General features: G+C 39.9%; 1 long non-coding RNA gene across 7 annotated transcripts in view; it reads left to right on the top strand.

The window, feature by feature from the left end:
- Positions 1–24416, top strand: part of LOC108500949 — a 199972-nt gene that overhangs the window by 54608 nt on the left and 120948 nt on the right. For 4 of the 7 annotated variants that reach the window (XR_001876084.1, XR_001876086.1, XR_001876083.1 and 1 more), the window contains one exon: positions 9745–9855. The exons of 2 other annotated variants lie outside the window; for them this stretch is intronic. This is a non-coding gene — a long non-coding RNA (uncharacterized LOC108500949). The remainder of the gene's footprint in view (positions 1–9744; positions 9856–24416) is intronic. One more of the 7 variants, XR_001876085.1, reaches the window with a different exon arrangement.

The raw sequence follows: 24416 nt of genomic DNA, 5'->3' as shown, positions 1-24416 counted from the left end.
CATTTATACCTGGGTGATGAAAATAAAATGCAGAATTCTTCCCTGTCCACACAAAACTAAAGGCAAAAGAGCTAACTGATGATTACTGATATTAATTTAAAACTGTGTTTCAGTCACAATATAAGCATGTGATGTCACCAGTGTTGAATAGGAAATGTGGTGAGATGCAGGTGCTCTGTTTATTTGTAGATTGCAATGTGTGGATAGATAAATAAGTTCCAGTTTAGGAACAGACATTTTTGTATACTAGAGTGTTTAGAATTCAGACAAAGAAATGGCATTCAAACAGCAGTGGGTCTGCAGAAGCAGGAGTGTGATATATGGAGCAGATAACATTCAGCAGTGCAGAGACACGTTTGCTCTGTGCAGTGTGGGGCTGTGCAGAGCTGCAGAGGAGCTAGTCTGGATCAAAGCAGGATAATGCAGAGCTAGCCTGAGCTCATTAGCCTGGGCGGGATGCCATGCTAATATATCTATACTACTCCCAGGACCCAAGCTAATGGCTCAGCATGGTGCTATGCTGGGTACTCACACCAGCTGGTGCAGGGATTTCTGCATTGTATAGTGTAGACATGCCATAAGGCACCAGCTCTGTAAGCAAAGAAAAATGAATTAAGGGAAAGATATAGTCCAAGACTTTAAAAACCAGGGATGTTTAAGTTTGGGTTCCCAAATCCTCATTTATACACTTCATGAGGAGCCCAGTGTAAATGTTACAGAAGTCAAGGACAGTCTTTGCATTGCCTGCCACAGGCTTTGGATCAAACTCAAGAACTCGAAAGTCCAAAGTACCTAGTAATTCCTACTGATGTGATTTTTCAACACCATTTAATCGTATCTCTGGAAAACAGGCTTGTTGATCTAGTCAGTCAGCTGCTGTGCTGCCTTTTGAATTTATCAGGAATGAAAAGTGACTCCCAAGCTTCTACCTTTTTTCAGGGAATGTTTATATGCAATGTAAAAATAATACTCTGTTGTCCCTCCCTCAAAAACAAGGAGCGACTGGTACATGAACAAGTAGTAGCCCAACAAGTAGTTGGGCTAGCTGATATTATTTAATAATGATCTAACTGCCCATCTCTAGCTGAAGCTTATTTTTTTTTTCTTTACAAAAAAGGAAGAAAAAGTGAGGGCTCATATTTAAATCATTTTTATTGATATTTTCACTGACTTTATTATCTGCACCAGCTTGTTCTTACTTAGACTGTAACTTAGTAAAGCAAAAAAAACAAAACAGAAAAGGCAGTTCATGATATAATTGTGGCCCAGATGGACTTGAGAAGTACTGGAAGTTGCAAAACTGAACCTGCTGTCATACCCAACAGAGCCTTGGATTGCTCAGTGAAGAAGAGTGTAGGCACAGCAGACTCAGTGCACTGTTAATTCCCAACACAGGAGCTGATATCATAGGATACATAGGAAATGCAGAATCTTCCGGTGGGAGTTCTGTCCCAGAACTACAAGCTCTGGCCTATGTCAGAAAATGCCATACAAACACTAGAACTCCAGTACAAGAGGTTATTTTCCTGCATTACATATAAGTAACTTTGTCCTACAATGAGTCTAATCTGGGATTGTTGTGTATGTGGTAACACCTCAGTACTGGTCTTCTCTCTCATCAAAGTCATTGATACTGCAGTGGTAAAAGCCCCACTATAATCAAGGCTGGTGTGTTCCTGATTTCCATTCCTCTCCCTCCAGCAGTAGTATAGTTGACTTTAGTACTTGCTTTTTGATTCCTTGGGTGCTTTTCTATTCCTTGGAAATTATGACATATGTGTGTGCTTTGAACTAAGTGAAAACATGCAGTACTATAATATCCAGTAGCATCTTAAATACACTGATGTAAAATTGACAGATGTATTTTCCAATAGCATTTCTATGATTCTGGAAACTTTGGAAGGTAAATTTCTCTTAGAAAAGTCAGTTCTGTAACACAGTTCACAGGATCTGTGGAAATAGTACCTGCTGCAGAATGTCATGAGGTCCTAAGGTCAAATCCCTCTTGGGAAATGGTAAAAAATGGCAGCTCAGCTGCGATGTTCTAAAAATACTTGTCTGATGAAGCTGTTACCTACCCAACAAAGATTAGAGTCTTCTGTGGCACAGATGGGAGCATGCAACTGTTTGATTTAACATGTGATTAAGTATGTGCCAGTACCCAGAAATCTGTAATCTTAAAATGCAGCTCATGCAGCACCAACAAAATTGTATTTGCAGTCTAAACAGAGAGCTATAAACTGTTGTTGTAATAGTGGTAAATGCTGGTGCTCTAATGTGCCCCAAAGATTGTCAGGACGTGTGCTAGGGGACTATAAAAAGGATTAGAGAATATGGAAAGATGTTTTTGTCGAAATAGGATTCACAATAAATATTAATCTTCCATGTGATTCTAAACTATGTTCCTGGTGTAATCTTGATGATGGCTCTCTAGTGCTTTGGAGCTCACCAGAAGTACTTATTGAGTATAATATTTTTTACAAGTCCCTGGCTGCTTGGACAATTTCTCTGTATTCCTCCCAGGCTCCTGTCCTTGCTTCCACCCTCTGTAGGCTTCCCTTTTGTGTTTGTTTGTCCAGGAGCAACTTGTTCATTCACACAGACCTGGTGTTTTTGCCCAACTTTCTCTTTGTTGGGATGCATCTCTCCTGAGTTTGGAGGTGATGATCCTTGAATATTAACCATCTTCTTGGCTTCTCTTCTCTCCAGGGTTTTATTCCACGGAACTCTTGCCAAGCAGATCCCTGAGGAGGCCAAATCTCCTCTCCTGAGGTCCAGTTGTTGTGTTTGTGTGCCCTCTTCAGTTCCAGGGATCTTGAACTGCACCATGACATGGGCAGTGCAGCCCAGGCTGCCCTTGAGCTTCACATTCCCCACCAGTCCCTCCTTGGTGAGAACAAGGTCCAGCACAGCACCGCTCCTCGTTGGCTCCTCTGCCACTTGGAGAAGGAAGTTATCATCAGTACATTCCAGGAGTCTGCTTTTGGTCATTCTGCTTTTCACCCTAAAATAAGATTTATTGGCACCAAGTAATTTTGGCAAACCTTTTTTCAAAACATTTTTGGAGGATTTTGAGAGAAGTCTGCGGTCTGTTGTACTTTCTGACTTTAGAAGTTTGTTTTCAATTTTTTTTTATTTCAACTCTTCAATTTAATTTCATTTCCTTAATGCTTTATTTCATTTCCCATTTGAAGGAATTTGTGGTGGGACTTGTGGAGGAATGTGACTACTGCCCCAATTTTCTTTCATAGATTTGAAAATCATTTAGCCTTGTTTCTCATGGGACAGCAAAGCTTTGGAATTGTGTGATTAAAAGCAGCTTCTCTTTTCCACTGAACATGCCTGGTAGAAGGTGTGTTGAGGGCAGGGCAAAGGCGTTGGCTTATTTGGAAAAAGCAGTTTAAGGGATGAATTTACAACTTTTCCAGTTTCAGCAGAGAATCTTGTAGTGTCCTTTTTCTCAAATGTCCCTTTTGTTTATGCTGACTGATGACTCTGTGCTTTCTGACAGCAAGAACGGATTCCAGAGTTCACCATGTGCCCAGGCAGTCCACCATCTCTGAAGCTGTTTTGTAGCACAAAAAGCCATAGTTATCCCAGCAAAGCAAATGAGGTGTTGCTGCTGCTGCCGCTTTGAGAGGCACCATTGCTTTATTGCTCCCAGAGCCTGAGGAGTTTTGCCCAGCTGGCTGAGATGGCCATGCTGTGCCAAGGCTGAATGAGTGGTGGTGTGGTTCAAATGTGTCAGGCAGAGCTGAGTCCCGTTAGCCAGTGCTGCCACTGTGGACAGGCTGTTTAGGGGCAGGTGTCCTGTAGGTGCATGTGAGTTGTGACAAGTCACCTGTGGTGGCCTCCTTTCATCTGAAAGGACTGTCTGCCCTACGATCTTCGTGTGTGTGACAACAGACCCAGCAGCAGAGACCTGCGGGCTTGGCTGTCGAAGGGCAGGAAGAGGAGAATCTGTTGCTGGGAGAGGGAGAATGGCCTCTTTTTGCCTCACGCTTCTACCTCTTAGCTTGACTAAGAGGTACGTAAACAGTTGCTTCTTCTGCTCTTTAGTAGCTTTGTTTAATATTAAAAGCTTTGTTTTCTGCTAACAGAAGGCGTCCTTTGGAAAGGACACATGCCTCCTTCTCTTTTGTTTGATTCTAAACAAGATGAAGAAGAAAGAGGTTTTGCTCTGTGTTTTGCTGACTCGGTGTGTTCACCTTCACAGAATCAGCGTCACTGCTGTTTCTGCTTGTGAGAAATTTGCTGAGGTTTGGGAGAAGGTAAGCAGGGGAAGGGTGAGAACAGGGGATGCAAATATTTATCCTCCTTTTAATCATGGTTTTTCATTTAAAAAATACTAAGCAGCAAGTGGTTTGGCATTTCCTTTATTTTCCTTATTGGCACGTGAGTCTCAACAGTCAGGGAACAATCCTGTGAGAAGATCTCTCCTGTGTATCTGCGATGAGCTATATTGTATGGCACACTCCACAGAGCAAGAGAACTTAGAGATAATAGTTTTTGTTTGCTGTTTAGGTAACCAATTTAGAAATACAGAAAAAGACTGAGTCATTTTGAGTTTCAGAATGATAGATTTCAGAATGGCTTTAGAAGAGTAATAAGAGTGATAAAGAAGGGATCCTCTGGATGGCCTGTCTGAAAAGCAGCAGTAAAGAAATGAGATGCAGAAGAAAACAAAACAAAGCTGCTGGTGATGTGAGGGGTGCCAGCAAGTAGCCTGTGGCAGATGTGTGTGGGATTTTCACAGAGGAGTGAGAGCAGTCTTCCCCTAAGGTTCCCCAGAGGTGTCTTTCCCTAAGCATCAGAGAATTTCTGAACTGGATCTTTCCTATGCTAGCAGGACATCATGTAAGCCATGATCAAGCCTTTGTGATTCCTGTTGTGCTCTTAGCTGGTGCAGCTCCTTGTCCTTCTGGCTGTGGGAAGGCAACCAAAAGAATAAGCTTAATGAACAACACTGTAACAATGTGAAAACACACCACTTAAAAAATTAATATTTCATTTTTATTCTAAAAGACAAGCAATTCCTTAAATAACATAAAACTCCAGACAAATCCTTGTATTTTGCTTCCTCTTTGTTGTAGAACTGTGGAGGACACTAACTCTCAAGAGAAGACACATTTCAAACCTGGTCAGGAGCCTTGATGCAACGCCCTTGGGTCTGCCTCCTTTGGGCTATGGAGCAGGTGCTCCAGTGGCACTCTGGGGCTGCTGCTGCCCCTTCCTGAGCCCCAGCACCTACAGGTCTGCCCTCCCTCTCTTTAGCAATGGGCTCTATCAGATAAGGTAAGATGGGCCAGAAAAGGGGGGCATTAAGAAGCCAGCTTGACACTGATATCAGTGCAGTGGGGGGTCCTGGCACTGAAAAAAAGACAGTTTTCAGGGTCATATCACCAGAAAGAGTGCTCACAATTTGGAGATGATGGCACTGGTTTGTGTTGTTCTGATGCCATTGGGAGCTATTATTTAGGGGAAGCTGGCAACCATATTTTGTTTCCTATTCATTCTACTGGATCATATCTATCCAACCTCAGCTGTATTTGTGTAAATATGTGTATATACATTTGCATACATTTGAATATCTTTTTCCCATATGCTATTCTTAGATGTCTGAATGAACTGAAGAAAAAGAACTAACACAGAATTAACAAGGAGTTTTAAGATTGTTTTCTCTGTGTGTATTTAAACCATGGAGAAATAATTACTTAGTTGAAAGTATCCAGTCCTAAGGTGTACAGGGATTATTGTAATCTACAGTTGTGTCTCTGCTGGTATAACAATATAGATGAGGCAAGACATGTGATGACGAGCATTAAAAGAAATTATAGTGTAAATAGGATTATAAAATATTCTTTAGAGCTCTGAAGACCTTAACTGAGGAAAAAGGGTCTGGTTTTCTTACTCAAAACTTCTTGACTTCCTTACTGATGTTTTTAATGTCTGGGTTTTTTTTCCCAAAAGTTTGACATATTTGGAGTTTTTGTGAATGTGATCCCTCTTCCTCTCTAGGGTTGTCATATGTTCAAAGTGAAATATTTTTATGCCCACAACTCATTAGTAGTAGAATCTGGAAAGTTAGGCCTCTGTTTCGTAGTTCTCGGTTAGAAAGGAAGGGCAGTAGTAATCTGAAAAAAAAAATGAGTCAGGTATTTTTAGTTTGGATGCTTGGAAAATCATTATCATTGTGGCAATACTGAAGGATTTTATACTGGCTGAGCTTACACTGAAATTTCCTGTATGTATCCAAAATACTGACAAAGAACATAGGTGCATATGAGAGTTACCCCCCAAAATGTTTCTAATTCAGCATTTTTGTTTATGGAGTTTGGAGATTTCCACTTTTCCCCTCCCCTAACAAGAGTATTTCGGCTACATTCTCTTGGACTGAAAATACTTTATTTCTATGCACCTCAGGTAAAGGTGCCCTTAATCTTAATAGTTATCTTCTCACTTCCTTAAATGCCATTATGAGAAATTTTTGTACCTACCTAGAGATCTGCTAAGTCACTGTATGAGTTTGAGAAATCAAATCCTCAAAGGCAGAGATTTGCAAACATTCTGGACCCTCACTTTTCTCTTGGCAGGGCCCTGCTACTAGAGCAGGATCTCCTGTTAGTAAAAGGAAAGACAATTGGATCTGGTTTGTGCTCAGCTCACTAAAGAAAGGATCCAGATCTGGAAACAAAGTGTGACTTTTATTCTTCTTCTGAGCTCAAAGTTTAGGGTTGTTTGGATTCAAAGGGCTTGGTTTGGCTGCTCCCAGGCTTTGTAAACAATATTAGCTGGTAGGTTGGACCTAATTGTTTCCATTGTACTCTTTACCTTGAGCACACGCAGGACAATGTGAATTCCCTTCCCCATAATGGGAATATATCAATAAACACTATCAAGATCCATGAGCTGACTGACTACCCAGAGTGTGAGGAAGGGGTGAACATGCTTTCCTCATAATCCATAATCCATAGGCATCAGAATCTCTGATATCCAAAAATCCATAGGCATCAGTATCTCTGTTTGGTTGCTTCCCCAGAGGCCACTGATACTCTCAAAAGGAGTGTTAGCATATGCAGCAGTTGTTATTTTGGCAGTAGTTAATGGTCAGCAGGCAACCTGAGCTTAAAATGTGAAGTTTACGTTGGGGATTTTGGAGGGGTGTAAACGAGTTAGCCAATATCTGAAATTTGATGAGAGCTTTGTGCCAATGCTCCTTATGCTTCCTTGAAAGTTCCAGATTAGTTTACCTCATTCTAGCCTCCTGGGCCAGCACGGTGATGAATCACTGTGAGAAACCAGACAGAGTTGCTGATAGGATTTCCACAGAAACCCACGTTGAGGAAATATATGCATAGTTTCCTCTGTGGCTATGTTGCCCACTTTTTTGGAGGAAAAAAAAATCTGGGGCACATTTCGACTTGATACTGAGCATATGCTGGCACGGCTGGAAATGTTTTTATATCTACGATGCTAAATAAAGATGCTCACTTGAGCATTTTGTTTTGGCTGAGTCTGCCCTTTCAGGATGCATGTGTAACCTCTTTGTGAATTACTGAAATAAAGGAATTGCCTAATGCAAAAGAGAAATTCCACAAATATGAAACCCTTGGAATGTTTTCTACATCAGCCATTTCCTTTTTCGCTTGTGCAATGTGTATGGATTGTCAGCCTGATGTGGTGTGTGGTAACCAATGTGTGCAGGAGGCTATTAATCTTCTTGTTATAGCACTGTGGTAATGTAAGATTTGGGGGAGCAGTGGAATTCTGTTCAAACACTCTCAGCTTGTACTTGTCTGCCTCTATGAATCCTTTATATGCACTCACAAACCTGAATCTACTTCCTATATGTGTCAGCATGTTCACCCTTTCCTCACACTCTGGGTAATCAGTCAGCTCATGGATCTTGATAGTGTTTATTGATATATTCCCGTTATGGGGAAGGGAATTCACATTGTCCTGAGTGTGCTCAAGGTAGAGAGTATGAGGAAACAATTAGGTCCGACCTACCAGCTGTGGGATTAATATGCCTGAGGGCATGTGTTGTAATTGTTGTAACGTAGGTTTTGTGTTTGTTCATTTATATATCAAAATTTCATTCTCCAACAACTTGCCAGATAGTGAAGCTTGCAGAATAAAGATTTGTTATACTGCAGTTGAAGTTTAAATAAGTGCTGAGCCAAAAAGGAGAGAAGTCTTAAAGGCAAAAACATTGGAAGAAAAGTGATTTATTAAACTTTTTATTTCCACTGTCTTTGCAATTATAAGCTATCACATTGTATAGAGTTTTTTCCCTACAATGCTAATACTCCCTCTGGTATATGTAGAGTATGTTTTTTTTTTCTACAGTGTTTAAAGTCTGAGGCTTTTAGCAGTTTAATCCAAACCAAAGCATCTATATCATGGGACTTGCCTTTAATTCTCTCTTAGATGCTTTTTTCCCTGTATGCCAAATTAGATATCATTCCAAAGGCTTTCTTAATTAACATTTTTTTAATCAATGACTGGATTCTCAGGAGGATTTTTTTTCTATGCATCATTATTTTTCTCTTTCCACAGTAACTTCACAAGCAAATTAAGTAAACAGAAAGAAACACTTTGTGGATTTTTCTTGTGACAGCCTGCAAACCTGTGAAGTTTTTTTTTTTATTTTTAAGTTGAAGCTGCTAATTGTAGAACTGTATAATTAATGCATTATCCACGACAACAAGGTTACATGATTTGTGTTTAGCAAACATGCTTTTTCTGGAGGGTGGAAAAATACATAGTGAAAGCTTATGGAAACACTAAGCTGTTTCTCACCGCTTTGCATGACAGCCAGTCTCTCAACCATCATTAGAGCTGCTTGCCCAACCAGACTCTGAAAGATACCCTGAAAATTGGCTGGAGCTCTGCTACCACCATCTGAGTCCACAGCTTGAACCTGGCTGTTTAGCCTTCCAAGATTTGCCATTACAGGCAGATATTCTCAGAACTGGAATGTTTGCTCTGCTAATTGGCACATTCCTACTTAGATTTGGTAGGACATGCTGATTTGTAACATGACTCAAGAATTTACTTCTTAATGGGTAATTGCTTCAACTTTCCCAAATCTTTCTGTTTACCAGCCTCCTTTCTTTATTGTGCCTGTCTACTTTCAGCGTTTGTAATCTTCTTTTATTAGCTAGACATCCTTCTGATTATTTCACATGTTTTTCACTGGTTTGAGAATTTCTTTGCTCCCTGACCTTTTCATAAATCAAGTATGTGTTGGCAGGTGCTGGAAGTGATGGAATGATTTCCTTATAGCTTGCAGCAGTTGATGTTGTATCAATGCTGACTTTGTTATTGCAGTCATAGAAACATTTTTAACAAATTGGATGATGCTTTGTGTATTCAGAATTTAAATGCAGTATGTCTAAGGACTTGTCTGCAAACTGAACACTTGGAAGCCCCAGAAATAGTGTGACCCCTTCCAACACGGAAATTAGAAGCTGTCTCATGACTTACGCAAGTCTTAATGCATCTCCCAGTTCAAAAAACGGTTGTAAATACCATAGATTTGACTGAATTGGTATTTTTGGCAACTTGTGTTCATGTCATTTTTGCCCCTTCACTCCTGATCATTTAATTCCCTTGATTTTAAAATTTTAGTGAAAGGAAAATCATATTGCTATTTTTGGATGAGTTTTGCAGTTATTGCCATTATCATTACGTGTTTACTGATGTCTGAGTGTTGGTGAAACTGTTGTGTCTCTCTTCCAGATTGAAATGTCTGAGGAGGACCCTTCTGCTCTCAGGTAAAATTTTCACTGGGTTTGTGCTTCCCATGCCTCTGTGAAAGTGCTGAAAACTCTACAGCTGGCTTTGAAAGCAGTGAGCTTTTTGTCTTGTCTAACGATTTTCTAATGCTTAATTTGATCAGCTTTAGCCAGAGTGACTTACCTGGTGCACCAACATGAGTGTCTGTTCACCAGCAGTTAAAATGTGTGCAGGGAGCCACTGAGTAGCACTGTGGGAGAAGGGAAAGCCTGCTCTGCTCCCTGCCTAGGATTGCATGTCTATAATTCATTGCCTTTGAAAACTGTCTTATCACAGCATCGACTCCTTAGTGGTTTAATACAGGATAAGCTTATTAGAGATAATCTGTTTACTGAATGTCCTTACCACAAAGCAATCTAGTTAACGACATCTTTTGAAGCTTTGTCTTCTGGATATATCTTTGAAACTGATCCTTGATTACTTATCTATATCTGTATCTTTAGATCCTTTTCTTTAAACTTGTATCTGCTTTGGCATGAAATTACAGTGTCTGGTGAATACACTGATAAACTAATTACTCTTGTGGGGAAATAAGGCAAACCAACGCCATAATGAGCTAGTGAGGGCAAATAATTCAGTCTGTTCATGGTTCTTTAGGCTTAAAAATAATTTTCTGTATTAAAGGGGTAAAACTTTTCTAAAGAGCTACACTTCCACCAAATGTTGCCACAGTTTCCACAGTGATCATCACACAGCAGTTTGGATGTCCGGATGTTTTCCATCCAACATGCTGTCCTCCTTGAAATCTGGACCACTGCTTAAGATGTACAGAAGAGGAAATGTAACCTTGCAATTCATCCTCAAATGGCTAGATATCTTGGAAAATACCTACAAGCCATTGTATTAAAAAAGACAAGATGAGAGAAGAGCATTACAAAAGAAATGCTGAAGAATGAAAGATGAAAGCAGTGAGAAATGTAATATAGTGAGCCCATTTTACCTTTGGATCTTTCTGACCATTGAGAACTGCTCAATGCAGTTCTGCCTTGATAGTTCAAAATACTCTACATGTCTCACCTGACACAAAAGCAACTGCACCAGTTACTGAAGAAGGCAAAGTTAGCGTGAATAGTGCATGGACCTGTCGTGCTTCCTCTTTTCTCATGGAGTTTAGGTACCTTAAAAACAGAACTACAAATTATCAAGAAGCCTTTTCCCTTCATAGGAAAGAGAATCTCAAACTTACCAATAAAAACAGTGTTTGAGTGTCTTAAGAAATTGTTTTCTGCAAAAAGCCCCAAGTTTGAGACATACAGATAACTGCTGACAGCTTTGTGATAAAGCTTTAAGTGAATGTGACTGTTTTAAAACCTGTTTTATACACTCTGTACTTCTTGCTTAACTGATCCTTCTGTTGTTGAGGAAGCCTGGATGCCAAGGATCTAACCAACCTGTTTGAAACCTCCTGAGGCAATCACAGATTTATATGCTACACTCAGACTAATTTTGCTTCAGTGATTACTGTATTTGGTCAGGTCTTAGCAAGGGCTGTAGTTGGAGGGAATTGTATCTCAGGTGCAAGGCATACTAGATAATGCAAACTTGAATATTGTCTTGTAGGCAAAAACTTAGCACCTTGTCAAAAGGAGTTTTTATTTTGGATCTTCCTAATCTTCTTTCCTTTTTCTTGGCATTATTAGATACATGCACAAAAGCAGGTACAAGAGAGATTAGCCTGGAGTGTACACACAATACATGTGTACCATAGTGCTATTATTTCAGATAGTGTTCAAATACTTAATAGTGAGGGCTTTCAATAGGAGTGACTCTGTAACATTGTAGGCAAATTCCACAAAGTTCATTCTTTGTAGTGGAAAATATACTCATTACAAGGGTGCCAAAACTTTTGTGTACACCAAGAGGAAAAAAAAAGAAAGAGAGAGAAAATAAACACTTCCTTGCCAATGTTTTTAGAAATATAATACCCATTCTTTCTGGTGTGGACTGAACACTGCTAGCCCAGTTAGAATACGGTTGCTACGTGCTGCAGGAAAGTGGAGAAGTGTTTCCTTGCAAGCACTTTAAAGCTACTATTGAGTTTCTGTGAGTCCAGAGAAATCTAGTACCTCCAGCCTGTAAAACAAGCTTCTCTATTTGGCCTCATTAATGTTTAGTCTGTTTTTTCTTGGCAAAAGCACTTCAGTGACGGTCTCCACCAGATTGACACTAAAGTGTTTTCTTTACTTGCCATCTGTCTGGACTGATTGGAAAAAGTAAAGTGGGGCTTGTTTAGAAAAATATATAAGCAGTTCATTTGGCACAAAGTTTGTTATAGATGTATGAAAAGCAGCTGGGTCCAGCTCAGGAGGTTAAAAAAAAAGTTTTATTACAGAGAGATGACTTTTCATGAACAAGTTCATGCACTAGATGTGTTCTTTCATTTAGCTTGCAAGAAGTGACTAAATAAATTAGCTATGGCATTTAATTAATTTTATTTGTGTTTTACCGAGCCACTTATAATATTATGTGTGAACAGGAATCTAGTGTTTCAAATACCAGTCAGTTGCAAGTACATTTAAAAGCAGCAGAAAAGATGTGAAAGCTTCTTAAACACTTTCTTCCACCTTAATTCAGCAAAGCACTTAAATACATCAAAGTCTGGTGTTTTACTGGATTGATTCTGGTTTTTTTACAGGTTTGTCTGACAGACTTGCAGCTTTATAGCTGCCTTCTTTTTTGACATCGTGAAGATTTGGCTAAAGATAGCTTAGAATAGTAATGAAACCCTGTTCACGTGAATGCTTTCTCTGAATATGTTTCTGTGCGTGTGTATGAGGATGTGTATGGACAGAGAGCATAAGCATGGTCACATGGTGCTTTTTTCTCCAGCTGTGTCCATTGCTCAGCTTCACCCCTATTAGTATTCCAAATCCATTATGGTTAGAGGTCAGATTCAGTCTTTAAACTAGTTTTGTTTGGCCCAGTCTTTTCCCCCCTTCTCCTCTGAAATATCCAGTTGGCTTTTGCTGTGTTCTTATTATGAGACTTACTCTCTGCATTATTGGCTGAGCCTCTGCCATGGTGAATGTGAAGCTGAGAAAAAGCCATTTTCCTATGATTTCTGAAAAAGGGAGGCTGAATTTTAATAGCAAAAAAAACTAGGAAAACAAAAATTCTTTCTACTTTCTGAGGAACGTTAAACCGCGGCAGAAATTGTGTGCTGTGTTATTGCAATGCTTCTGCTTGATCACAGCTCTCTCGTTATTGTTTCTTGTAAAAATTAATCAGTTTTAGGAGGGAAATTATTTTTCAGGCTCTCGGGTAGGAGGGATCAAACCTCAGTCTTCTGTATTTCCAGTTATGAGGACTGTGTATTTGTTATTGATAATTTAGAGTACATAATCATCACAGCAAAATTATCAAAAGGAGAATTTATTTCCCTCAGGTTAAAATTCAAATGTTGCATCAGAGCTAAAAGCTAGTCCAGTTTCTGATTCCAGAAACTAAAGAAACCAAGTTATGCTCTGCTGAACCACAACTTTGCTTTGTCTGTGTTTCATAATCATGGGCAAACATAACTGTAACCATCTGAATGAGTTTTTAAATTTCAGAGCCTCTGAAATTTCACATTTGTGTACACACGCGTTAACATCTTTAACTGAATTAGGAATATTTTGCACTGGTTTAGTGTTTTTCTCTTCTGAGATTCCATTTTTGGAGGCATTACTTGTGTTGAGTGCTAATTCCTGACTTAAATATGTACTGCTCAGGCCTCATGGATTAGGTCTCATCTATTACTGGACAAGAATTTTCCTTGGTTGTGCATGTTTAACATTTCTTCTGTAACACAGGAAGGCTGAAGACTGACCATGGTCTATCTTTGGTTTTCTGAATTGGGAAGTATAGAGTGGTAAGGTGAAGTTCAGCAGTCCCCTTCTGATAGGAAGACTGAGGCAGCAAATGATGCACCTGGAAATTCCTTATGAATAGGTGAATGTTTTCGTTCATGATTTCAGATACTTGACCCCGTTAGACACTATCAGCCAGTTAACTAGAGAGAGTTGTATGGGAATTATTGGCATAGGTTGTACCTGAATCTCCTCTGTGGCTGGATTTGCAGGTGTGATTTTTGCAAATTCTGTTGTCCAAAACCAGATGCAGCTGCTTTGATACTTGCCAATAGCTTGATATTTTTTTCTCTTGAGACTTTCATTAACATAAAATTATTTTTGCCACTGTGTTTCTTTTGAGCATCTGTTCTACATGACATGTTTACTTTGTCTCATCTCTGTGGCATGTTCCCACTCAGTATTTTTCAGATGTTGTCTGCTGGGTTGGATGATTCATTTTTTTGCTGGACGTTATTAGCTCAATTTACTACTTCCACTACTGTTTGTTTTCAGTTTTAATGTAGAGGTTTATTCTTCCTTTCTTCATTAAAATTATTACTTTCAGTACATCATGTCTTTACAGATGAGTCAGTTAACTTGTCTAGATGGAGAGGCTAATTTTCACTGAAATTTTATGTGTCCATATGGCACTTGATTTGTCTTTGTTATAGTTGTTTTCTGCTGTTGTAGTTCTACTACTGGCAGTAGAAATATATTTATGTAAAATTTATATTACAGCCCTTTAGTACTGATGATACATACTAAGATAATACAACATCTTTTATACGTATGGTAGGACAGGAAGGTGTATATAGAACACTGATGGTCTGTTCTGTGTGCCAGGAACCCCCATACTATAAACTGGAATAGGTTCAGCAAAGTTACTTTGATTTACCAATTCAAAAGATCTTGCCACTGTACTTTCGTATTTGTAAATCTAACTAGTTTCATAGAGGAATATGTAGAAATATACACCCCATTCACTCAGTGTTATTTGTCACTGAGCAGTAATAACATTGCTGCCTCTTTACACAAGCTATTGATTGATACCAGTACTTTTTGTGCATTGATAAACTAGCTTTGACTACACATAGGAGTCTGAATTCCTTATAATAAAAAGGATATCATGAAAACATGGCATAATATTTTTGATAGAAGTAGTGTAGGAGGAGCTGTTACAATTGCTCATCATAGTGGGCTGCTATTGAGTTTCAGGCTAGTCAAACCCAATTTTTAATTAAACTTGAAAGTTCTTTTGGTAGAGAAGGCAATTTTTGCAAAGTTTTCACATGACAGTTTATAAATTAAACAGAGAAAGAGTAGTATGAGAGCAAGAGATGTTGTCTAGTTCATCCTTATAATTGTGTACTTCTGCAAAATTAAGCTTAGGCTCTTACAGAATGCAGTAAAAAAGGAGTCACTGTCAGGTGGTAAGAACACTACTGAGCACTTGGCTCTGACTTAGCTCTCATCATATGGCATTAGTTGATTCACTCTCAGTAGTGATAAGAAATACCTTGTAGATGAACTCAGGTGACATGTACTGTACTAACTCAGTGAGAGGTACAAAGGCTGTCAATAAGGAGGTGAGGTATGGCTTTGCCAGATTTCTTTATACTGCTCTAATTAAACAATCGTAGGCTCAGGAAAGATCAGCTGAAGCTGAAGTGAAACTATCTGGGAGGCTGATGCAGATGAGGAAAAATTCTCACCTCTGAAATACTTTCTCAAGCACAGGACCATCTCCTTGGGGTGGTAAAGCTGTTCATGTTAGTCAGTTCTGGCATAGAGTTTTTGGTTCCTGAGAAATATTTTGGCACCTACATTCAGCTGTGAATGACCAGGAGCAGGAACTACAGAAACAGGCTGGAGGCAGTGGCTGTGCCTCTACCACATAAAGTTCATCTCTGTCAAAACTATTTTCTATTTTAGCCCTGGAAAATAGGGAGTGGAGAAATCTCCCTTTGGCTTGTAGAAAGTTGTTCTGGTTTTCTACCCATGCAGCTTTGAAAATCCAGCAGCAATTTCTTGCAGTTCATCCAGCTCTCACTGTGTAATTTGGGTCATGATAAAAAACCTGCAGCTGGTTTTGGGTGCTGATGCTGACTGAGGTGGTTACAGACATACTGTCTATAGGCAGTGATGAATGAGCAGGGATGGGTGCTGCAAACTCAGTACAGAATTTACCTTGAGGTTTAGGTTCTGGTGAGTGTTGTGGTTGCTGGAGCTGTTTAGGGGAAACTGAGTGTTGCTTCTCATCTCCTCTAAACTGGTCTGTCAGTGTCATACCAACTGAGCATACTGGGTGCTGAAATTTGCTCCAAGAATGATTCTAAACAAAGTACTCTGGTCACACCCCAGCTCATGTGCTGGATGGAGAGCAAGGAAGCAGTCCATTGTATCATTTGCCAGATTTCCATTCTCCTGTTCACTTCCCAGTTAACCCTGGAATGGCAGCACCACCCTACAGACTTTTGATGGACTTTCTTCCATGAGTTTGGGAAGCGATGTTTTTAATTCCTTCAGTATTTGAACTGTATTTGTGGTACAAGCTGATGCTTTTACAGCTTAAGGTATTTTGAACTTGGTGGTATCCTTTCCCCCACAGATTTTTGCTCAGCTGAGGGTTCATATCTGAGACTCATAAGAAAGACTAAGAGGAAAAAGAAGCCAAATTCCCATAAACGTATTGGATAGATAGGGAAACAAAGGCACAGGAGACCACACAGTACTTTGCTGTATGAGCCAGGAGTAGCTTCAGATAATCCAATTCATGCTTTAGTGATGAAAACATGCTATCTTCCTCAATTCCTAGGCTGGTTAAAGCTCCTTCTCGGTCCTGGAGTGATATTTCCATGTACAGACCTTCTGAGAATCACCACTCTAGGGATTGCTGTTAACTCCAAAATGTGTTATTTGCACATTGAAGTACTTAACTAAGGAGCTTTTCTTTTTCCAGTTGCAGTCACTGGAGGCTTGATGGTAATAGAGCTGTCTTCTGGTCTCTGCCAAATTTATTTTCCAAAAGAAATATCTGAATGAGGAAACAATGACTAAAGACAGTATGTGAACTGTCTAGCATACTGCAAAGGTCCAAACGTTGAGAAGAGAGAGGACTTTCAGGATGGCTGAAGGCTACATTATTAGGAATAAATGCATCCTTCATGAAATCAAGCAAAAAAATAGGCTATCAGGAAACATTACTTTGAGAAGGGAGCTGGTGAAAGTCTCATGGCTTGAATGGTTTAAAAGGACAGAAAAGTTTTGGGAACAACTCTCCATTGATGTGGGATGCACTGTATAACCAAAGAGGTATTTTCCATCTCCCCACTTCTTTTACCTGATTCTGTGTACAGCATCACATTCATGTGTTAGTGGCAGGCTTAAGCAATGCCTACAAAATCAGGCATAATTGCAAAGGTGGTTGAGAAAAGAGGCAAAAAGGTTTTTTAAAACTGGAAGTCGTGGGAAACTCTGAGGGAATTGATGCCAGATGTGGGAGTGGAAGGTGGGGCTCAGCCCAGTGTTTCACACCTGCTTTCTGAAGTTCCAGTAACAGGTTACAAAGGGTAAGGCCTGAGGGGCTTGATTTCCCTGAAAAGCCTCACCTGGGGCTTCTCCACACCTGCCCTGGGCCCAGGAGCCCTATTTAAGCCCAACCAAGAGTCCAGTTCTTCTTCCTGGGCAGGGGCACAGCAGTGCTGGTTTCCAGCTCTCCATGCCTAGCCCATCCCTGTGCCAGTGCCTGATGTCGGGGCTGCCTCCAGGAAATAACTGTCTTATGAGGAGAACGTTATTGGTGAGTCAGCTTTAGCACTATTTTCATATCATGCTTTTAATTTGAAACTTTTTTTTTTTTGTTATTTGTCTTGTCAAATCAATTCATGTCTATGGAGCAAAAGTGATCTTTAGGCCAAATTGTTTGAATGCTTAGGAAGAAAACAGGATATCTCACTGAGGAGAAAAAGAAAGTGGTGTTGTCTGCCAAGTTTTGGGCTCAAACAGAGAGTTAAAATGTCAGCCAACTGGGCCAAACCACAACCCGCGATAAACTCTGGCCTTTCACAGGGACTTAAGACTTGCTCTGTTGTGTTTAGTTTGGTATGAATTCACCTCACAGTAGCTTGGAGTTAAGCTCTCATATCTTCTCCTTTTCCTCTGTATGATGCTTATTACAACTTGAGCCTTCAAAGTTGTTTTGACTGAACAATATGCAGTGAAAAATAACACTCTAAAGAGAAGATGTGAATGTGCTTCCTTATTTCTTCCAGAGCCTTATCCCAGTCATTAGTACTTTTAACAGTCATCTCTGGGACCAGTGGCAGTGTTTAAAACCCACACAGGTTGTAATGTTTGAAATGATCATGCTGTAGTGCCTTGAGACCTTGTGTTCTAATTATGGGCTTGGAAAGCAGCTGTGAGTGATGGGCAGAGCTGCTGCAACCCCGGGGGATGGAGGAGCATGGCTGTGAAAACTGGTGTGGAAAAGAGATGTTTTCAAAGCTGTGCCAGAACTGTGCCATTGCTTCACAAGGTAGTAGTATCTCCTCTGTAAAATTACACTAAACACGAGATTAGAACATTGTACTGTAGGACATTGTGCTCTACTGTCCCTCTCTGCAGGAATCCAGGGGAACACATCCTGCTTAACCCCTAAGCCTGAGTTTGAAGGATTCAGAGGCCATAGATAGGCAGTTAAATGTTCTGCTTGGATGTCACACAGGGCTGCAGTCAAGCACTGGAAAGTGCAAAGTGCCTTTAGCCCCAAGGAGAAGGGATGCTGAGCATTCCTTGCAGTTGCACAGGCCTTGCTGTGGATGTGCATTTCTCACGTAGCACCATGGTTTGGTCTCCAGCTTTTTTTTCCTCCATCCTACCTGCCATTTTTCTGGGATTGTTGGGCGGCTTTCAAATATTGCCTGTGGGAAAGAATCCCTGTATCTTAAAAATTATATATTAAAATAGATAGATATAAAAATATAAATTTCCATCTCCCTGGCTTTGCCCAAAGCCCATAGTCTGAATCACACCCACAATGCAAAACCAGTTGCTGCAAATTGGCCGTGTGTACTGTAATACTGAAAGGCTTCCTGAAATCTTTCAGGGGTTTATTTAGAGTTGAAATGAGCCAATGTGCTTGAGAAGCAGACAAAATATTTTAAACTTAGCAAAGCATGACAGCCATTGAGTGTACTGCTGCAGTGTCCCACAAAAAAAAAAGCAAAATGAATTGCAAAGTCTTTGTAAAATTTTGGCAAATCTATCTTTGGATACATTATATTAAATGAAGGTCAAATATTGGGAGTTGGCTGCTCTGCTTTGTTTATATAGCTCTAGTTTAAAACATGTTAGGCCACATATCAACTGTAGGATCATGTGCAAAATAGGTGTAATAGTTACTGTTCAGTCCCCAATGGCCATTACTTCATTTAACAAAACTAAGTGCAGCACATTTTGGCTCTTTCTGTATGAGACAGGTGGAGGGGATGAGTGGGAAGAACACTCAACTCATTTAAAGGTGATATTACAGATTTAGTGGGACTATTATGCTTCAAATCTCCACATCTTGACTAATCTCTATATAGCATATACATATGCTATATAGATTTTTTTTCCCAAATTGGAGACACATCTTTTCATTATTATTGTTAGAATAGGCAATAATCCGTTTAAATGCTTAAGCTTAATAAGTAAATGCGTGTGTTTTCTTACAGCAGTGGCAAAGGTGTTGAGCCATTTGTTGGGATTTTGGATAAGAATTCACAGACTTGGTTAATTTAATAGCCTTTGCAAGTTGTCAAATCAGTTGGAAGATTCTCAGATTTCAATGAGATTTTCTGTCAATAAAGGTACCAGAACCTGGTTGTTGGCCATTATTTTACAAGGATTAGAGCAGTAAAAAGGAAAGGAATCCTGTTAATCTATCTAAGCAGTTATTGCAGAATTTTTAGTCATGGGGAATTGAGGTGGTTTTATTTGTTTGTAGTTTTTGGGAGAGAAATATTTGAGAAAACCCACTTTTATATTCTGTGCAGCTTGTTGCAAATCTTGATTGTGTAATAATTCTACAGTACACCAATAACAAAATGCTGATAGAATATCCTAATAATTTGTAGTGGAGAAGTTCAGTGGCCACAGGGAGATAAGAATGACTATTTTAACATGTAAGTGGAAGACTGAGAAATGGAATAAAATAGGGAAAACATGGCCTGGTTATTTTTGGGAGGGAGAGACAGTGGGCTAAATGCATTGTGCAAAGGGGACCACATGCATCTGCAAGCCCCAGGAAATTAATGGAGTCTTACCAGGACAAGGCCCACGTAGTACAAATGCTTTTGAAGTCTTGAACACACAAGTTTTTTTTCCTGCCATCCTTAACTATTTCTTCTATTAGTATCAGCATAACTGTAACTCCTCATACTGTTAACAAAAGGGTCTGTCTTTCCAAAGATAAGCTTATTTTTCCACCCTAAAGAGAAAAGCAAAAATGCTTGACAGCTCCTTTCTTTCTCTTTCCTCACCTCACTATGCAGCAAATAATCAATCTTGGCTGAATGACATTTTAGAAAAATTGCAGTTGTAAATGCGTCAGTACTTAAGAAAAGTGTAAAATGCCCCTTGCATTTGCATGGGTGGGAAATCAGAAGTTAGCTAAATATACATGTGGTTGGAGAAAGCATAGAAATAAAAATGATCTTGTAACAAGAAAATTACAAGGCAGCTTTTTGGAGAAAATTGCATGAATGGTCACCACTGTGAAGACTTTAAATGGGTGGCTCCCAAATAAATCCTTGAGAAGAGTGAAGGTGCCTAATTCTGGGTGGTGCTGAGTGCCCTTGGCATCAGACCCCTTCTCAGAAAAGGTTTTCCTTGTGCTCTCTGTAACTGCTGCTACAAGATCAGCCATCAGGTACCAAATATAACTCCTCTTTTGTGGGTTGATCTGCAACTGTTTTTCTCTTCCTTTCTCCTCATTTTTTTTTTTACAATATATTTACCATTATTTCAATAATAATGTAATAACATACATTGATTCTTTAAACACGTACAGTTTAATGCTTTTTCCCCTGTGGCATCTCGGCAGGCTTTGCAAACAGTGATCAATCAATAACCTTCACAAAGCCCTCTCCATCCCTCTTAGTTACACAGTTAGGGAACTGAAGGATAAGGGTGTTAAAACACTTGGCCAAGGTCACACAAGGAGTTGGTAGCTGACTTTTTTTTTTCAATCCCAGACTCCTATTTCAGACTTCAGACCACACATCCCCCACATAAGCATGTTTATATTTTGGGCAGAGTACAGGGAACAGTCCTGCCACTCTGACTTTCCGGGACGGTGACTGTTCCTTTACAAACTGTAAGCTTTCCAAACCCAAAAGTCTGAAAAGGACAAATATGAGGGACACTTCAAGAGTGTGAAAGCTGATGTAGAAAGGAGGTAGATTTCTCACCAAGGGAAACCACTGGTGTGTTCCAACATCATTTGGTTTGCCACCAACCAACAAGCTGGTGATGGTGACACTGACCTGCAGTCAGTCTGTGCGAGGTGTTGGCTAATGTTGCTACAACAGATATTCATTATAAACTACAGTTACCCACAGTTTACTCTGTTTATACAACCGTTTAGTGGTTATTTATTAAAAATAAAATTTATGTATGGTTATTGGATGTGTATTTTGGCAGGGAAGTGACCTTGGCAGAAACATGTCTGGATCAACACTCAGCTAGCAGTCACTCTTTATGTTGTCATATAAAACCTTGTTAAATAATATTTTGTTTCTATCTTCAATTGCTGTTATATAAGACCAGTAATGAAAGTCTCCCTAAGGATTGGTAAATGGAGTGAGTTTTTCTGTGCATTTTCTCCATAAAATAAAAAACTAAGCCAATGAGTGTCAACATTACTGCCTAGTTGAAGTGCTTGCTATAAACTTTGATAGTAAATTGTTTACTTTTAGATTTTTGCAGGTTTAAAAGTTCTCTACATTTAAATACAATGTGAAGGTCTTTTGGAGAACTAAGGATAATTCACATTCAGAAAGCATTTAACTTTTATTTCAGTGAAACTACTCACATGCTTAGAGTTAAGTGCTTGGTTGAATTGTTTAATGCTCAGAAAATACACTAAAAATAAAACCAGGTTAAAACTGTGGCTTCAGACAGAGAAACAGTGCCAAAATTGGTTGTAGTTGTGAGATTTTAAGACACCTTAGTGTCAATGTACAATGTCACTGTGTTTTACTGGTTTTCATTTACTTGATGTTATTTCAGTATAGCTTCAGTTTCACCACCTTGTTTTTCCTTTTTTTTTTTTTTTTTGTGATTTATTTCTGATGCTTTGAAACAAAACCTTTGCATGAAAATTGATGGACTGAAAGCTGCTCTAAAACTAAGGAGGAATGGAGGTTCCTGCATGGTGGATTATATTTAAATATACTGATACAAGGTATTGGTGGCTTGAATATAGAGGAAGGCTAATATAGACAAAGGATAATTGTGAAACCAGTTCGTCAACATTATCAGTAAGGTCGGGGGGGTGCCATTGTACTTCTAGAGGCAGAGACATGTAACAGACGTTGAAGAAAGAAAGGAAGAAAGAAAGGGCTCATCAGCTTATGGACTGCTAAAAGTAGGAGTGGTGGAGAGAATTACCTGTTCTTTGTGGATGTTGACCATGATGACCAGAGATGGACAGAGCTGCAGCCATGTAGCTGCACTGGCTGGCTGCAAGGACTCTCTGGGTAGCGCCTGGGTAGGTTACTCAAGCACCGAAGGGTTTGGACAGTTGATAAGGTGAAGAGCAGACAACAAGGGGTCTCTACCACTGCTAGCTACTCTGACAAATGAGGATAAATGCAGTCCTAAACTTTTTCTTAAACCAGGGGGTATCTCCCTCTGGGGCACACCTGAAGCTTCTCTTCACTGAAGTGAATAACTAGTTTTTTTCTTGAGTCAGGAAAACCTGCCATAGGGCTTTGGTTGTCAGGGGAATGCAAAACAAACCCACCCTTGGCTTCCAGAACAAAAGGAGTTCAGTCCCCAGCTGTCAGGGGAAAAGAAGTCAAGAAAAACCTCAGGTTCTTTCTTTGGGGTAAAAACAAAGAAAGAAGCCCTCTCTGCTCTGGGCTGGCTGTGGTAGTCACCATTTGAAAAAGTTAGATTTCACCCACATTTATACCACATGGCAATGGCTGTTTTCCCTGTGCTTAGAGGGGTATCTCCATCTGCCAAGTGGGAACCGTGGCTACATAGTGACTCCTGAATTGTGACCAGCACTGCAGAGTGTGCCTCAGCCCAGCAGAAGCTGTGGCCCTTTCTGACTGTTCAATATTCAGAGGCCAGGGCAGATTCACTTCCTCTCTCCTAGGGAGGAAAAAATAGAAAAGCAGAATGAGAGACTTTTAATCATGTTGCTTTTGAGAGAGATTATGACTGGCTTTTGCAGAACTTTATGTATTTTTTAGACCTGCAGACCTCCCCTATCTGAGTGGGCTAGTAATACCAATTTCTGTGATTAATTTGTTCTATCTCCTTTCTTTGAGCTGAGATACTCTTTCTCACTGCTGAGCTGGACTCATCTGGCAAACAGAGCAGTTTATGTAGTCCTGACAGAGTGAATGGTTTCAAAAACGAATTTTGCCTCCTGGTTCCCCAGCACTCCTCATGGCATGGGCACTCAGGGGCTCTCCCACAACACTGGTGATGTGGGCACAGTGTAAAGAGGATCTTGCTGCTTGGCCTCAGGCTGTGGTACCACCTGGCTGTGTGTGTGAGCTGAAAGCCAGCACGCTGGTATTTAATCCTCCCACAGTGGCAGCACATCTACTCCTAACCCATCTTCTCTCTTTGCAGTAGGGAAGCATCTTTGTCCCTTGGAACAACTGCATGGGAGGTGTTGTTGAGTGGTTCTGTGTGTAGACTCCAGACAATTTCTGTTGCTCTCCCTACCACAGCATTTTTGTGAGAATCTGTAGTAACTTCAGTCCTTAATGCTCTGTAAGAACCTCTTGGGAAAATTTTGCAGCATTGCAATACAGGAGAATAATCAATACAAGTAAAAGATATAATGCAGTGGTGAGAAAGGCTTTACTTTAACTTTGAGAACTGGAATTTAGAGCCTTTCAGAAAGCTCTTACAAAATTCCCCTTACTTTTGTGTTTTTTTTTGTGATGTGTTTATCTCTCTGTACATCTTCATCATCATATGATGTTGTATGATGTTGCTATGTTTCTTATATTTAAGGAGAGAGCTACATGCTGTGCTGTGAATAGAGTGGTGAAATGGCCTTGGTCCACAGGCCATCAGGAGCCATCAAGTGAGCACTGCTTTTTGTAGCAAAACAAGGCATGCAGTTTGGAGTTAGAATCCCTAGCCACACTTCTCATTTGTTCAACTTCAAGTGAGCCTGAAAGAGCTAATAAGGAAGAAGAATATATAAAATTAAATAGGGGGGGAAGATATAGCAATTAAGGGGGTGTTTTGTATGACTACAGACATTGTTTCTCCTACACAGGCATGGCTCTTGTTTTGGTGCCTGGATTTTTATCTACCAGAGCCTAAATGTGCACTGCTCTCACCCTTTCATAGCTTTTTCTTCTCTACTGTAGAGCAACAGAAGCTGAGTAAGCTGTATCCTGGAAAAACACATTGCAGGAAATGGTATTTACCCTTTGATCTTTAGATCTTTCCTCTGCTGTGATATACAGTAACTTGTTTTGTCTTTGCTCAGTGAACAGGCTTTCTTCATTTAGATTTATGGCAATGGCTCTTGCTGGTAGAGGAGGC

This window comes from Lepidothrix coronata, unplaced genomic scaffold (genome assembly GCF_001604755.1).
Source record: "Lepidothrix coronata isolate B3197 unplaced genomic scaffold, Lepidothrix_coronata-1.0 Scaffold97, whole genome shotgun sequence".
Lineage (NCBI taxonomy): Eukaryota > Metazoa > Chordata > Aves > Passeriformes > Pipridae > Lepidothrix > Lepidothrix coronata.
Note: the sequence above shows the minus strand (reverse complement) of the source record. Positions and strands in the feature narration are given on the sequence as shown.